Source organism: Colobus angolensis, unplaced genomic scaffold, assembly GCF_000951035.1.
Source record: "Colobus angolensis palliatus isolate OR3802 unplaced genomic scaffold, Cang.pa_1.0 Scaffold117, whole genome shotgun sequence".
NCBI lineage: Eukaryota > Metazoa > Chordata > Mammalia > Primates > Cercopithecidae > Colobus > Colobus angolensis.
Genome location: NW_012112808.1, coordinates 4,133,076 through 4,149,441, shown reverse-complemented (window position 1 = coordinate 4,149,441; position 16,366 = coordinate 4,133,076). Strand labels below are relative to the sequence as shown.

The 16,366-nt window shown below is 39.2% G+C and overlaps 1 protein-coding gene across 1 annotated transcript in view; it reads right to left on the bottom strand.

The window, feature by feature from the left end:
- DSTN (destrin (actin depolymerizing factor)) overlaps positions 1-16,366 on the bottom strand; it is a 37,049-nt gene that overhangs the window by 19,504 nt on the left and 1,179 nt on the right. The window contains exon 2 of the mRNA XM_011962806.1: positions 165-170. The gene's annotated coding sequence lies outside the window, so the exon portion shown is untranslated. The remainder of the gene's footprint in view (positions 1-164; positions 171-16,366) is intronic.

Here is a 16,366-nt window from a genome sequence, read left to right as displayed (position 1 = left end):
ACAGAGAAAGACCTTGTCTCAAAAAAAAAAAAAAAAAAAAAAAAAGAAAATTATTTTTCTAAGGTAAAGTGTGAAATATGTGAATGTAGGATACTGCAGACAAATACAAATTTTCAAACTGGCAAAAATGTCATCAGCGTCTTTCTCAATCTACCTAATTCTACCAACTTCTCGAAGGACTTGGGGAGTTAAAAACTGGGTTCACGATTCTACTTTATTTATACCATGCCTTGCACAAGGGCCAACAGAAACAAAATGGCTAATGACAAAATATTTGGGCTTTTGGCTGCTATAACTGATGCCTCGGAACAATAATGCTGAGACAACAAATGAGAGTGACAAGTTCTTCAGCACATTTCTGCTTCACAGAAGTGTTCAGGGTCTCACAGGTCCTATATTAAGATGCGGAACTGGGCTGGGCATTGCGGCTCACGCCTGTAATCCCAAAACTTTGGGAGCCTGAGGTGAGCAGATCACTTGAGGTCAGGAAAGCAGCCTGGCTAACACGGTAAAACCCTGTGTCTACTAAAAATAAAAAAATTAGCTGAGCATGGTGGCACGCGCCTGGAATCCCAGCTACTCAGGAGGCTGAGGCAGGAGAATCACTTGAACCCGGGAGGCGAAGGTTGCAGTGAGCAGAGATCACGCCACTGCACTCCAGCCTGGACAGCAGAGCAAGACCGCCTCAAAAAAAAAAAAAAAAAAAAAGGTGGGTAGGGAGGTTTGGGGGTTGAATATATACATCTCCCTACCAAAACTCCACTTAAAGTATAAAAATGGGATTAAAAAGAAAAAGAACATAAATCCACCAGGACAAGGAGAAAAAATATGGAAGTTCAAATAAGGAAGAATGAGTGAAATTGGTCTGAGAAGCACTGAGATCCCTAGACTCCCTCCTGAACACAATCCTGCTGCCAGCCCCTTACCTCTGCAATTCTGGAGTTTATTTTCTGGAGAGGGTAAACAGTAGTTCTGTACTAGTCAACATACTGAAAAAGAGGATATAGGTGACCATATGTAAATGAGTGCTAAGACACTCTCCTCCTCACCACCACCACCACCACCTTGAAGTCATGACTTATTAAAATCCTTCGTCCCACTATTCTAGAGAGCCCTGCTGTCAAACAGAACTTTCTGTGATGATACAAATGTTCCTTTTTTTTTTTTTGAGACAGAGTCTCGCTCTGTCACCCAGGTTGGAGTTTAGTGGCGCGATCTTGGCTCACTTGGCCGGATCTCAGCTCACTGCAAGCTCCGCCTCCCAGGTTCACGCCATTCTCCTGCCTCAGCCTCCCGAGTAGCTGGGACTACACGTGCCCGCCACCATGTCCGGCTAATATTTTTTGTATTTTTAGTAGAGACGGGGTTTCACCATGTTAGCCAGGATGGTCTCAATCTCCTGACCTTGTGATCTGCCCAGCTTGGCCTCCCAAAGTGCTGGGATTACAGGTGTGAGTCACCCGTGCCCGGCCAAATGTTCCTTTTCATTCCCCTCAATTTAGAGTTTATTTTGCCAACGTTAAGGACATGCTGATGACATAGCCTTAGGCGGTCCTGAGAACATGTGCCCAAGGTGGTTGTGTGACAGACTGATTTTACACTTTTTAGGGGGGGCAGAAGTTACAAGCAGACATCAATCAATAAATGTAAAGTGTACATTGGTTAAGTCTGGAAAGGTGGGATAACTCAAGGGAGCATTCCAGGACACAGGGGAATTCTGTAAACCAAAAGTATCAGAGACAGGTCTCAATCAAGTTAGAAATTTATTTTGCCAAGGTTTAGGACATGCCTAGAAGAAAAGAACCCAGAAGCACAGAAACAGTCTGTGGCCTATGCCTTTCTCCAAAGATGATTTTGAGGTCTTCAATATTTAAAGGGGAAACATGGCTGGAGGGGAAAGATGGAGGGTATGGTCATACACTGTGCAAGAGAAAAAAAGCAAGTAGGGAACAGTACATTATATACTGGTCTTGTGCTCAGTAAATCGGCATTTTACATGTGGTGAAAACGTTCCTTTTCTGCACTGTCTAGTATAGTAATCACTACAGAGTGTGGCTACTGAACACGTGATGTGTGGCTAATAAAGCTGAAGAAATTTTAAATTTTATTTTAAATAGTTTGATATAAAGTAACATAAAATTAACTCTCTTAATACCAAAGTAGTATGTCTGGAGTAAACAAATTTATTGACCATATTTCATAGTTTTCTGCCTCAGAAAACAATATATTATTTAGCTTTATTGATGACTGCTGTCATCAGGAAACTCAGTTATCATGTACACAATGACAGACTAATGCCTCTAATATCAAAATCACTCAAAGAGGAAAAAAAGAAAAAAAAAAGGAATAATGCCTCCAAGGGTAAAGACTTCAATTCTAGTTTACTACAATTAATTATGGTTAACTATTTCTGAGGGCAAGGAAGAAATGTTGGGAGAAATTCAGATAAACTCCTTTTTTTAAAAGTACCTATTCTGAGTGTTAATTTGGAAAGAGTCAAAACAACCAAAATGAAGGATCGTCATAAAGTTTCATACAAGAGGGCTTGACTTAGTCAGGTGTGGCAGCACATGCCTATAGTCCCAGCTACTCAGGATGATGAGGGAGGATCACTTGGGCCCAGGAGGTGGAGAATGCAGTGAGCCAAGATCACACCTCTGCACTCCAGCCTGAGCAACAGAGAAAGACCTTGTCTCAAAAAAAAAAAAAAAAGGGCTTGACTTTAAGCAAAGACCTTAATTCTTACAGATGGCATAACAAGAGTTTTTTTTTTTTTTTTTATTCCTTGAGAAACAAAAGCCTAGTTATTGGGGAAGAAGTGAAATAATGGATTTAAAATACAAGGTTTACGTAACAGCAATAAAGGTAACTTCAATTTATGTAACAATACTACACACGGCTATTTCTGATTTTACAATTAACAGGGAAAACTGAGCAAGTCAAATACTGAATATATATATTTTTAAACTGGCTATGTTCTTCTCAAAAACAGAATTTGTAACATTTAACCTTAGAAGACCTTTTTAACTAGAGAAGAAAGTGTAACACAGGGTTGAATCAGACTTACTAAAATCTTGTAACTTGGACAAGTCAGCTAACTTCTTTAATCCTCAGCTTCATCATCTGTAAAATGTGAATTATTGTACTGCTAACTCAAGAGGATTGATTAAAACAACACACATAAGGCCTTCCATGCACTAATCAAAGACTCTTACATTATTAACCAGAAAATCTGATTACAGCTTCTTCTACTCTTTCTAGTTACCAATGTGGCCAATTTTTATTGAAATCTTTGGGTAACAGAATGTTATGGATAAAGAAACCAGACAGCTTAAAACTGATTTGAAACAGTAATTTCCATTTGTTCTCTGATAATCAAAACTACGAATTAAAAACAAACCTAACAATTTAACGTGTATGTCTTCTTTTTCCACATGACTATTAAGTGGTTAAATAGCAAAGACATACCAACAGCAAAGAGAAGGGTAACAGCTCTCTTAACACTGTAAAATTCAATTACACTACCTCCTACCATTCTCCTAGGCACAACCATCACCTGCAGCCATAAATCAAAATCTGCAATGAAGAAACTGGGGCCTATGAGGCAAGCCATAGGTTTTGTCCTAAAATATGTCCCTTTTCCTAGTATATACAGGCATACCTTGGAGACACTGCAAGTTCAATTCCAGACCATAGCAATAAAGCAAGTCACAAAATTTTTTGGTTTCCCAGTGCATATAAAAGTTGTTTATACTATACTGTAGTCTTATCAATTGTGCAATAGTAAGTTGTATCTATTGGTTTTATCTAAGGCAGAGAAAATGACTGTTTCAAGGATTTATGAGCATTAGAAAGAGGAAAAAAATCCTTCTAATATTCTGCCTCATCCTCCACTGAGACAAGAAAAAATTAAAATATACCTCTCCAGGGAGACCCTCTCTTGGGCGACCTGCTTTCTCAGCATGAGGGAGCTTTCTCTCTCTTCTTTTTTGTCTATTAAACTTTCTGCTCCTTAACCCAGAAAAATAAATACACAAATAAACAATAAAATAAAATATATCTCTCCATTGGGGAATGGAATAAAATTCAGCAATAAAAAAGAATTGCTGAGGCACAAATGCCTTATGCTAAGTGAAAAGAAGCTAGACTCAAAGTGTATCAATGTACAGTCCCACTTACGTGGCAAAGGTAAAACTATAGAGACAAAAAACAGATAAGCGGTTGCTGGGGACAGGAGGAGAGATTAATGAGGAATTCTTCTGTGTGAAGGGATTATTCTATATTTTGACTGTGGCTGTAGTTACACAACTATATATATGTATGTGTGTGTATATATGTGTGTATATATGTGTATACATATATGTCAAAACTTCCAGAACTTACACTAAAAAGGGAGAATTTCACTTTATGTAAATTATACTAAATTATACATCTAATTTTTATTTCAAGGTGAAGAATATTTTTAGTATTCTACTCTTTGAGAAACAGCACATTAACCAAACAATAAGCTAAATGTGAAAAATTTCTCCTTGGTTTAACAAGCTGTCTTAGTTCTCTCTGGATGGTTAACCAGCACATCAATGAATATGAAAGATACTGCTGGTCAACTGTTTTCCAGTCACACCTAGTTTTCTAAGCCCTGCCAATTCCTCCTTAAATGTGTATTTCAAATCTATTCCTTCTCATTTACTCTCAGAATCTCCTATAACTCCCAAGATTAAGTCTTTAACAATTCCCAAGCAATTACAAGATAAAGTCCGTATTTATTAACAGAGCATAAAAAGCCCTTTATTGTCTAAACCAATCTACTTTTCCAGATTTGTTTTCCACCACAGGCAACGCTATTTATTATTCACTAATACCTTTTAGAAAGCAATTTGGCCATTTATATCATAGAGCCTTACAATAATCCATACCCATTGACCCTTTAACCCAGTAACCTCACTTCTAGGAATTTATTCTAGGAAAATAATCTACTTCTAAAAAACCAGACAGCCCAAATAAATAAAAACAGGAGAACTACAAAGTAAATGATAGTATATCCACAGGATAGTTTCTGATGCAGCTGTTAAAATCATGTTTATGAAAAGTTTTTAATAGCATGTGGGAAATACTTATGACTTACTTTCAGTGAATGAAGAAGCTGGATATAAAGTTATATGTACAGTATAATCTCAACTATGGAAAACAGTACAGAAGAAAAAGAAGTTCCACAATTTTATCTCTAAAAATAGGACTATAACTGATTTTTATCTTCTTTCTAGTTTTATTTTCTTTTATTTCTCTGCTAAGCTTTTTTTTTTTTTTTTTTGAGACGGAGTTTCGTTCTTGTTGCCCAGGCTGGAGTGCAATGGCACGATCTTGGCTCACCACAACTTCCACCTCCTGGGTTCAAGCGATTCTCCTGCCTCAGCCTCCCGAGTAGCTGAGATTACAGGAATGCGCCAACACACCCGGCTAATTTTTCGTATTTTTAGTAGAGACAGGGTTTCTCCATGTTGGTCAGCCTGGTCTCGAACTCCTGACCTCAGGTGAAAGCCACCTGCCTCGGCCTCCCAAAGTGCTGGGATTACAGGCGTGAGCCACTGCGCCCTGCAGGTAAGCATATTTTTTATATTAGAAATACACACACCTTTTTGATTCGGTGATTTTATACCTAGGACTTTCTTTTGAAGAAATGCAAGATTTATGCACAAGATGAGAGTATTTCTTATAAAAATAAATTTAACATGAGGGTGACGTACATGCATGATATTAAACAATTTAAGTAGTTTTTACAGATATATTTTATATACCATGAAATTCACCCATTTAAAGTGTAGTAAATTCAGTGGATTTTCAGTATAGTCACAAAGTTGTGCATTCATCACCACTTCCTAATCTTAGACCATTTTGAACACCACAAAAAGAAACCCTGGACTAGGTATAATGGCTCATGCCTGTAATCTCAGCACTTTGGGAGGTTGAGGCAGGAGGATCACTTGAGTCCAGGAGTTCGAGACCAGCCTCGGCAAAATAGTGAGACCTCATCTTGACAAAAAACCTTTTTAAAATTGCCAGGGATGGTGGTACGGGCCTGTAGTTCCAGCTATTCAGGAGGCTGAGGTGGGACGATCTTTTGAGCCAGGGTGGTAGAGGCTGCAGTGAGGTATGCTCATGCCACTGCACTCCAACCTGGGTGACAAGAGTGAGATCCTGTCTCCAAAACACAAAAACAAAAAAACAAACTCCAAATCCATTAGCAGTCATTCCTCATTCCCACTCCCACCCACCCTAGCCCTTGCTAACCACTAATGTACTTTCTGTCTCTATGGATCTGCGTATTCTGGACATTTTATTAGATAGAATCACACAATATGTCATCTTTTGGGATTGGCTTCTTTCACTTAGCATATTTTCAATGTTCATCCACGTTGTAGCATGTATCAGTATTTCATTTCTTTTTATTGCCAAATAATATTCCCTTCCCTCGTATGGATATACTACATTTATCCATCTATCCATCAACTGATGAACACTGGGTTATTTTCACTTTTTGCAACTATGAATAATACTGCTATGCACATTTGTGTACAAGCTTTTCTGTGGACATACATTTTCATTTTGCTTGGATATGTAGGTAGGAGTGAAACTGCTGAGTCATACGGTAGCTCCCAAGTTGAACTTTTCCAGGCACTGCCAAACTATTTTCCAAAATTACTGCACCATTTTACATTCCCACCAGCAATGTATGGGTGCTCCAACTTCATAGCCTGGCCAACATTTGCTACAATAATCTTTTCCTTATAGCTGGCTTAGCAGGTACGAAGGAGTATATCATTGCGGTTTTGATCTGCATTTCCCTAATGGCTAATGATATCCTGCATTTTTTTCCATTGGCTTATCAGTCATTTGTACATCTTTAGAGAAACATCTATTCAAATCCTTTGCCCAAACGAGTGGGTTTTTTATTGTTGTGTTGTAAGTCCTTTAATATATTCTATACACAAGCTCCTTGTCAGGTATATGATTTGCAAACATTTTTTCCTATTCTGTGGGTTGTGTTTTCATTTCCTTGATGGTGGTCTTTGATGAACATTTTTGTATACAATGAAGTCCAATTTATCTATTTTTGTCACTTGTGCTTTTGGTGTCATTGCCTAGAAACGCCAGGAAAACTACCAACAAAAATTGCCTAACACAAGTTCACAGAGATTTATACCTATGTGTTCTTCTAGGAGTTCACAGTTTTGGTGCTCACATTTAGATTTATGATCCATTTTAAGTTAAATACAACATACAGTATGAAGCAGGGATCCAAATTTGTTCTTTTGCATGCGGCTATCCAATTGTCCCAGCACCACTTATTGAAAACACTATTTTCCCCCCACTGAATTATTCTGGCACTCATGTCACACTGGGAAATGGGAAATACAGTTTTATCCTCTATAGATGAACTCAAGTGTGTGAGAAAAATCTATATTGGCGGTTTCCAGATAGTCACTGTTTCATTCCCTTATTTCCATCATAATATGTATAAAATCTGTAATTATCTTATTTGTTTACTTATTTCTTAACTGTCTCTCCCATTAGAATGTATACTTCAGGGCCGGGCGCAGTGGTTCACGCCTGTAATGCCAGCACTTTGGGAGGCCAAGGCAGGCAGATCACGAGGTCAGGAGTTCAAGACCAGCCTCTCCAACATGGTTGAAACCCCATCTCTACTAAAGATATAAAAAATTAGCCAGGCATGGTGGCGTGCTCCTGTAATCCCGGTTACTCAGGAGACTTAGGCAGGAGAATCGCTTGAACCTGGGAGGTGGAGGTTGCAGTGAGTCAAGATTGTGCTATTGCACTCCAGCCTGGGCAACTGGGTGAGACTCAGTCTCAAAAAAAAACAAAATGAATGTATACTTCATAGGCACAGGGACTTTTTCTTGTATATTATTGAATCTCTAGAGCCTACAACAACAGTGCCAGGTTCCTAGAAGGTAGCTAATAATTACTTCTTGAAAAAAATGAGAATACATATTAAATGGCTTGAAAGAAAATGTCCCAAATGTTAATACTTTGGTTAGAATTGTCATTACAGCTAAATTTTTCTTAACATTCTACAATGAACATATACTACTCTTATAATCAACTATGAAATTATGGTATTTTAAAGATTTACAAAACTTCTGAATCAATTTTTTTATTCCTCAAAATTCTAAGAACCTAAATTTTTGCTAAACTATTTTGTTTTAGCTTCTTTTATAATAGGCCCCCAAGCATAATGACACCATCAAATATCTGGTAGATCAGGTCTAAGCCTTAGAAGCCATCTTTGATAGTCTTCTTTCCCTTATGCCACACATCCAAATTATCATTAAGTCCTTCCAGTTCTACCCCCAAAATATATATCCAATCTTACCACCTCTCATTAACTCCACTATTAACAAATTTTAATTCAGGCTACCACCATCTACCATTTGAATAAAGCAATAGTTGGTTGTGTCGCTATTTGTTTGTTTACGGATATGGTCTCGCTTTGTCACCCAGGCTGAAGGGCAATGGCGTGATCTTGGCTCACTATATCCTCAACCTCCTGGGGTCAAGTAATCTTGCTTCAGCTTCCTAAGTAGCTAGGACTACAGGTATATGTCACCACGCCTGGTTATTTATGTTTTATTTTTTAGTAGAGACAGGGTCTCTCCATGTTGCCCAGGGTAGTCTTGAACTCCTGGCCTCAAGTGATCCTTCCACCTCGGCCTCCCAAAGCACTGGGATTACAAGCGTGGGTCACCACACCCAGCCAACAGTAGTTTCTTATGTCCCCATTTGTACATCTCTACACATCGACCATAGGGATAAATCATATCTCATTCCCCTACAGTACTTAACACCTCCCCACCAACACACACCCAATGGCTTCCTGGTGCCATCAGAATAAAATTCAAATTCCTCACCTTTAACCTAATGGCCCTTTCTGGTCTAGTTCTTGCCTATAATCTATTTCCTACTTATTTCCCCCTTGTTGACTGAATGCTAACCACACAAGCCTTTTTTCTGTCCCTGGCAAATGTCAAGCCCATTCTCTTCTACAGGCCCTTCTACCTAGAGTTCCTTCTGCCCCAAATGCTTTTCACACAGCTAGCTCTTTATTGCCATGTAAGTCCTACCTCAAAAGAGGCCTTCTCTAAACTCTAGCTAAAGTAGCCCAACTCTTCTAGTACTTCCTTTTTTTTTTTTTTGAGACAGGGTCTTGCTCTATTGCCCAGGCTGGAGTGCAGTGGCACAATCTCGGTTCACCACAACCTCCGCCTTCCAGGTTCAAGCAATTCTCCTGCCTCAGCCTCTCAAGCAGCTGGGACTACATGTGCCTGACACCATGCCTGGCTAATTTTGTATTTTTAGTAGAGACGGGCGTTTCTCCACGTTGGTCAGGCTGCAGATTCTTAGAATGATTTGAGAATTCCTGAAAACTCCTGAACTTCAACCACTGACTTCAAAGATTGCTCCAGAGCAAGCTGGAGAAGCCTTATCTGTATTTGCCTGTGCTGTGCTGTAGCGTTAGTTCTATTACTACAGGTTAAGTACCTTTCGGTACCAAACATTTCAGATATTTTCAAATTTTGAAATATTTGCATATACATAATGATACAGCTTGGGGACAGGACCCAAGTCCAAATACAAACTTCATTTGTGTTTCATATATACTTCATACTGATAGCCTGAAAATTACTTTATATATTTTAATAATTCTGTGTGTGAAACAAAGTTTTGTCTGCATTTTGACTGTGACTTGTCATATGAAGTCAGATGTAAACTTTTCCACTTGTGGCAACACGTTGTTGTTCAAAAACTTTGGGATTTTAGAGAATTTTGGATTTTTAGATTAGGGATGCTCCACCTGTACATGAAAATAGCAACAGAAAAGCTGTGAAACCATTTTAAAATAAACACTAATTACATTTACAAGCTATTTTCTGAAAGCAAGCCAAGATAGAAACAAGGGTAGGAAATTCATTTGCTTTTCTGTGGTAAGGCAAACAGAAATAACAACCTATGAAGTAATGTAAAAATGTTTAAAGGAGTAAACAATCTTCCTTTGATGTGATCCAAAAGCACAAACACAATGACAAATGACCTTCCAGCTGTAGTATGAACTTAAGTTTCTATCTTTCAAGCACTCATCTATGCCTTGTTGCAACAGAGTTCTGTCTTTTCACACCTTCAACTAGAGATTACATTGTTAAAAACTTTAATTGCATTTTTTACTGAAATCAATTGCTTTTAAAAAATCTACATAGGATGTGAGGGTGATCTGGCTGCGACATCTGTCACCCCATTGGTCACCAGGGTTGATATGGCTGATCTGGCTGGCTAGGCTGGTGTCCCCTTCCTCCCTCACCACTCCATGTGCATCCCTCTAGAAGCTATGCACTCGGTAGAAGAGGATGACCATTCCCAACAGAGGAGAACTGGTTTTTGGTCAAGGTTATATGAGCAGCTGTGCTCCCCTGCTAGAACCTCCAAATAAAAAATCTACATAAAACTGACCTTCAATTTTAACATAACAAAGCAAAACATGGAATAGTGTTGGCAGCATGTAAGCATTACAGTATCAGCTACTAGAAGACTAATCTTGGAGCTAAGAATTACTCTAGATTAAATATTCAACTCAGTGGGGGTCGTAGTACAGCAGATTCAATAATGAATATAACATTTTGGCCCAAAGTATTACTGAGATGAATAAACCTGATGTTTATTTGTCTAAGTCTATGCCTCTCCCAACTGTAAAATTTCAAGACAAATGAGGAGATAATTCAGAAGCACAATTCCAGGTGAAAACTTCTCACTTCTAACATCAATGAAAGGAGGCAGGAACAGAAGAAAAGCTGTGGTTACAATATTGCTGAAGTATTAGGTGTAAATCTTTGTGTATGACTTTCATGGACAATCTAGAGAGGAATGTTATGCCACAAGGGAAGTAAGCTCAAGATACTTTCACAGCTGGGCTCACTGGCTCACGCCTGTAATCCTAGCACTTTGGGAGGCCAAAGTGGGTGGATTTATTGAGCTCAGGAGTTCAAGACCAGCCTGGGCAACATGGTGAAACCCCGTCTTTATATATAAATTTATATTTATAAATCCCATCTTTACATATATAAAGCTTTTAAAACACAAAGCTTAGTTGGAAGTGGTTGTGCGTGCCTATAGTCCCAGCTACTCAGGAGGCTGAGGTAGAGAACTGACTGAGCCTGAGGGTGGAAGATGCAGTGAGTTGTGTTCATGCCCCTGAACTCCAGCCTGGGTAACAGAATGAGGCCCTGCCTCCAAAAAAAAAAAAAAAAAAAAAAATGCTTTCACAATATTCTACTTATTTATTATTCTCTGTGGTTTACATATGCAAATGACAGTACAACGAAGAGACCAGCTCTAGTTACTCAGAGACTAGAGTGTTGTTCTGTGGACTTAAATTCAGTTTTTCAAGACTTGCAAATTTTTTTTCAAACTTCAAATATAGCGTGCTTCATCTCAAAGTATTACTGAAAGAAAACATAAAGTTATACTAACATAGAAATTCAAAAATTTGAAGTCTTCCTGTATACTAAGTTAAACATAATTTTGATTTAAACAAATTCTATTTATGAAAAATAGTTGCTAGGCACGATGGCTCACGCCTGTAATCTCAACACTTTGGGAGGCCGAAGTGGGAAGATTGTTTGAGACCAGTCTGGGCAATATAGCGAAATCTCATTTCTACAAAAAATGTTAAGAAGTTATTAGCTGCGTGTGGTGGTGCACATCTGTAGTACCAGCTACTCTGCAAGCTAAGGTGGGAGGATCATTTCTGCCCAGGAGATCGAGGCTGCAGTGAGCTCTGGCCTGGGGGTGGCTGCAAGAGAGTCTGTCTCAAAAAAAAAAAAAAAAAAGGAAAGAAAGAAAAAGAAAAGAAAGGAAAGGAGAAAGAAAAGAAGGAAAGTCAGTCATGGTTACTTGTTTTGCATGTTTGTTTTTCAGACTTTTATTTATTTTTTATTTTTTGAGATGGAGTCTCGCTGTCACCCAGGCTGGAGTGCAATGGTGTGATCTTAGCTCACTGCAACCTCCGCCTCCCGGGTTTAAGCGATTCTCCTGCCTCAGCCTCCTGAGCAGCTGGGATTACAGGCGCACACCAGCACACCTGGCTACAGACTTTTAATTTTTTAGAGAAGTTTTAGGTACACATCAAATTTTAGCAGAAAGTGCATTGTTTCCACATATTTACTGTGTGTGTTTTTACATTTTGGCTAGAGGAACTGCCAGGAAAGAGGGGGTAAGTGTAAAGTGAGGGATGTTAATCTCCACAGCCCTCGGCAAAGAAGGAAAGAACTCTGCCCTAAGTCACTCTACATTCTACCACTACCGGGGCCTAAAAATGGCGGGTGGCTAGAATTAAGAGAGAGCATTGAACTTCTGGTAATTAGCTGGTTAAGGGGCCTGGAAAGAAATTTATGTTCCAGAAAAGAGAAATATTAGTACTCAGTATGAGGTTCTGGTATTGATAATCATGCTCTTGCTGTTTTTTGAGACAGGGTCTCCCTCTGTGGCCAGGCTGGAGTGCAGTAGTGCAATCATAGCTCACGGAAGCCTCTAACACTCAGGCTCAAGCAGTCCTCCCACCTCAGCCTCCCAAACAGCTAGAAGTATAGGCACATGCCAGCATGCTCAGCTAATTTTTATTTAATTTTTTTGTTCAGACGAGGTCTCACTATATTGCCCAGACTGGTCTCCAACTCCTGGCTTCAAGCAATCCTCCTGCCTCAGCCTCCCAAAGTGCTGGGATGACAGGTATGGGACACTGTATCCAGCTGATTTTTTTTTTTTTTTTTTACTGCTGTATTTACTTTACGGCTCTGTAAATAAGGTTAGGTGAAGATGATAAGTATTTACAGAATGGTCAGGTTTGCAGGATGTAGCATGCATGTAAAAACCTAGGATGCAATAAACATACAAAAAGAGTCAGCTCACTAGTAATCAGAGAAATGCAAAATAAAATAATGAGAAACCATTTCACAACCATCAGACTGGCAAAGGTTTCAAGTCTCTTATTAAGTGGTGAAAGGCAATGTAGAAACAAGCTGTTGATGATGAAATACAACCAGAACAAACCAGTAGCAGAGTAGAAAATATGTATGCTCCAACCCAGAGCTTCCACTTCTAGATATATACCATGGAGAGATACACACTGGGGCTAGAGAAGTTAATTTATAGTAATATATGACATGGAAATTGCCTATTATAAAAAGTTTAAACAGACCAAAAAAAAAAACAAGGCAAAAAATTAGGAAACAGCCAAATGTCTACCAACAGGGGAATGGATAAACTTGCATAGTCATATAAAAGAACACACTTCAGCAGTTGAAGAATCAAAGCTACAAATATACCCAAAAGCTGCCCCCCCTTGCAAAAAAATAAAAATAAAAAAAAACCCACTCCACAAAGTTTAATTTTTTTCTCACAGAGCTGCAAAAGCATACATGAAGTGTAGTATTTATGTAAGTTTTAAAAGCACATCAAGGCAATACATATGATTAAGTAGCTAAAAGTATGGAACTATCAAGGAATATCAATTTCAGGTGACTACTGTGAACTTGACCTGAGCCCTGTGTTCTCGGAAAGCAGTGATGGTTAATCCACCCCATGTGTTTTGTGTTCTGGGAAACAGGTAACTGCAAAGAACTGGCCTGTTGCATATTTTCAGATAAGGCAATCAGGAATGCTCTCCTAATTGCAATAGCCTTTATAAAATCATCTCCTTAACCAATCAGGATATTATGTCTTTGACACAGGAATAGTTACAACTCTGGGGAGGGAAGAGAATGGCATGAGGAAGATGATGCATATTTAGCTGTAATGGTAACATAAAAACCTGAAATACGGCAGTAAGATAGCCCTTTTTTTACCTGCACAAAAGGATCTGTGATTCTCTGTACTTTTCTGCTTAAAATGTTTCAAAATTATTATTTTAAAGCTTGGAGTTGGAAACGGTGATTTGTCTCAAGTCAATTAATCATTTACAATCTGCTTTCTCATATGTTAAATAGGCATGTGAATACACGCCCAACCTATTTCACTGGGTTGTAGTGTTTTTGCTAATCACCAAGTATTAGAATACTTGAATACTGTGTCAGTTAGTTCAGTCTGTGAGACCACAGTTCATACTAGGATGTTAAGGGTTAGATTACTGTGCAAACCTTTAACTCTACTTTGGGGGCAAGACTACACACTCTTACCTTCCAAGAAGCTATATATATCTATGCTGTAAAGAAACTCTTTGGTTACAAGAGGAGCTAGGCAAGTCTAGGTGTGATGTCTCAATCCATATCCAGTAGAACTATTGAGCAAATAACTCTAGTAACTTGATGGTGGGCTACTAAATCTCTATACAAGGAGGCTGGCACACCCAATACGCGCACACACACACACAGTTTTGTTTGGGGTCTGTAATTGTGGTTCATGTGGACGCAGACGTTGTTTGTTTTTGTTGGGGGAGGGGGTTAACACTATAAAGTGAGACATCTGAAAACATCTAATCTCATCCTTAAGTGCCCAGCTGTTTTCAAACCGCTTTATTTCAGGTGCTTCTCGAAGATTTGGTGAGTACAAGGAAGTGATTCTGCTAATGTAGAACAAACCCATCGGTAGTTAAAATTTAATCTTAAAAGAAACTTGGAACCAAGCATCCAACCAAAAGAGCTAAAAGAAAAGTGCTAGACTCCGGGATAATACCCACAATATTCTCTAATCACTGGACTAAACAAAGATGCTCCTGCGCTCCTAAGGCTAAAAACAAAAATAACCTTTAAAAATGGGGGGGGGGGTCTATATTCTGAACTCCAAAAGTAACTTGTAAGGTCTTCTTGATCTCCCTAAAGCCAACAATTTTGAAACGTATTTGGAAGCCGCTCATCTCTAGTTTTTGTTTCTCCCACTTCTCACAAGAATCAGCAAATATAACAGACTCCTCCTTCCTTGCATTTAGTTACGCTTTAAGCATTTAACTTAAGCACTTAACTAAAGGTAAAATGTTTGGTCTCTTATTTTCAAACAGAAAAATAAAGTCTGTATTAGACACTCAATAAAAAAGTATAATGTCAAATCAGAAGTCTCTAGAGCAGACCCCAGTCAGCTTCAAATCACTTTCAGAGTGAATGGTCTTAAACGTACCGTAACTCATAAGCCCCTAGATTAAAAGTCTTTTAGTATAAAGTAGCATATACATTTAAAATATTAAATTTTTAATAATTAAATATTAAAGAGACTTAAGATGCTGATACTTTGTAGCGTACAGCATTAAACCAAAGAAGAACCAAAAACTGAACCGTATCAAATCCCTATTACATACACACCTACAGTCATCAAGAAACTACCGGCTAATCTTTTCTTTTACTAAGGGGCCGCCTGCATGTTCATGAAAGTTGCAATAACTTAAGAAAACCAAAACTGTTACACGGGAAAACAGTTTGCAGATAAGCTGGTACCAACTGCTTCTAGACAGACAGATGCAATCAGAATGTAATATTTCTAGCAAAGTCTGGTAAGGCTATGCCTGCAAATCATTGACCAAAAATGGTAACAGTGTGTGCAGACTAAAGAAAATGACAAAATGTTCCATCTGATAGTTCAGTTGAGAATACGTTTGTTTTTAAATAGCTAATTAGAGGGACACAGTGTAAAGGGGGAAATATGTAAATTAAGCAAAATGTCCATCATATAGAATATACTAATGAGCACCTGTTTACTTGTTGGTGACTCCAGTATTTTAATGGTTTTTAAAGCTCTTAAATTTGCTTGTATCAGCATCCCAGCATCATGCCCACACCCTGCGCACCAAGTTCTGGCAGAGTCCAACTGTCTACAGGTCAGAAAAAAAATTCTAACCATACACGGACAGATCGGGTAGGGAAGGGTTAAAAGAGACACTGCCAAGCTTGACAAGCACGACGAGAGTGCTGCTGGAAGCCGATTGCCAGATAAAAAGAAAAAAAAACAAAGAGGCTGCAAGGCCACCCCATTCTAAATCATGCCAGTATCCTGTTCGTTAGCGATCATTCCGCGCTCTAGGACTGTTCATAAAGGCTTTAGCTTCCTTATTGAGATGGACAGACCTCAAGGGCTGGCACACGCAGAAGTCGCCGAGCGCCTCAGCGCTAGCTCTGGGGAACTAAACCCACGCCAACAAGGACGGTCGCCGGATTCCGACGCCCCCCGCCTCCCACTCCTCGGCTGGGGTGTGCAGACCGCCGGATGGATTTCACAGAGCGGGTGGGGGCGCTCGACCCCGGCCAGTTGTTGCAAGGCCCGGTCTGAAGGCACCGCAGAGGCCACGCTCAGGGCGGCGGCCTCGCCCCAGCTGGGA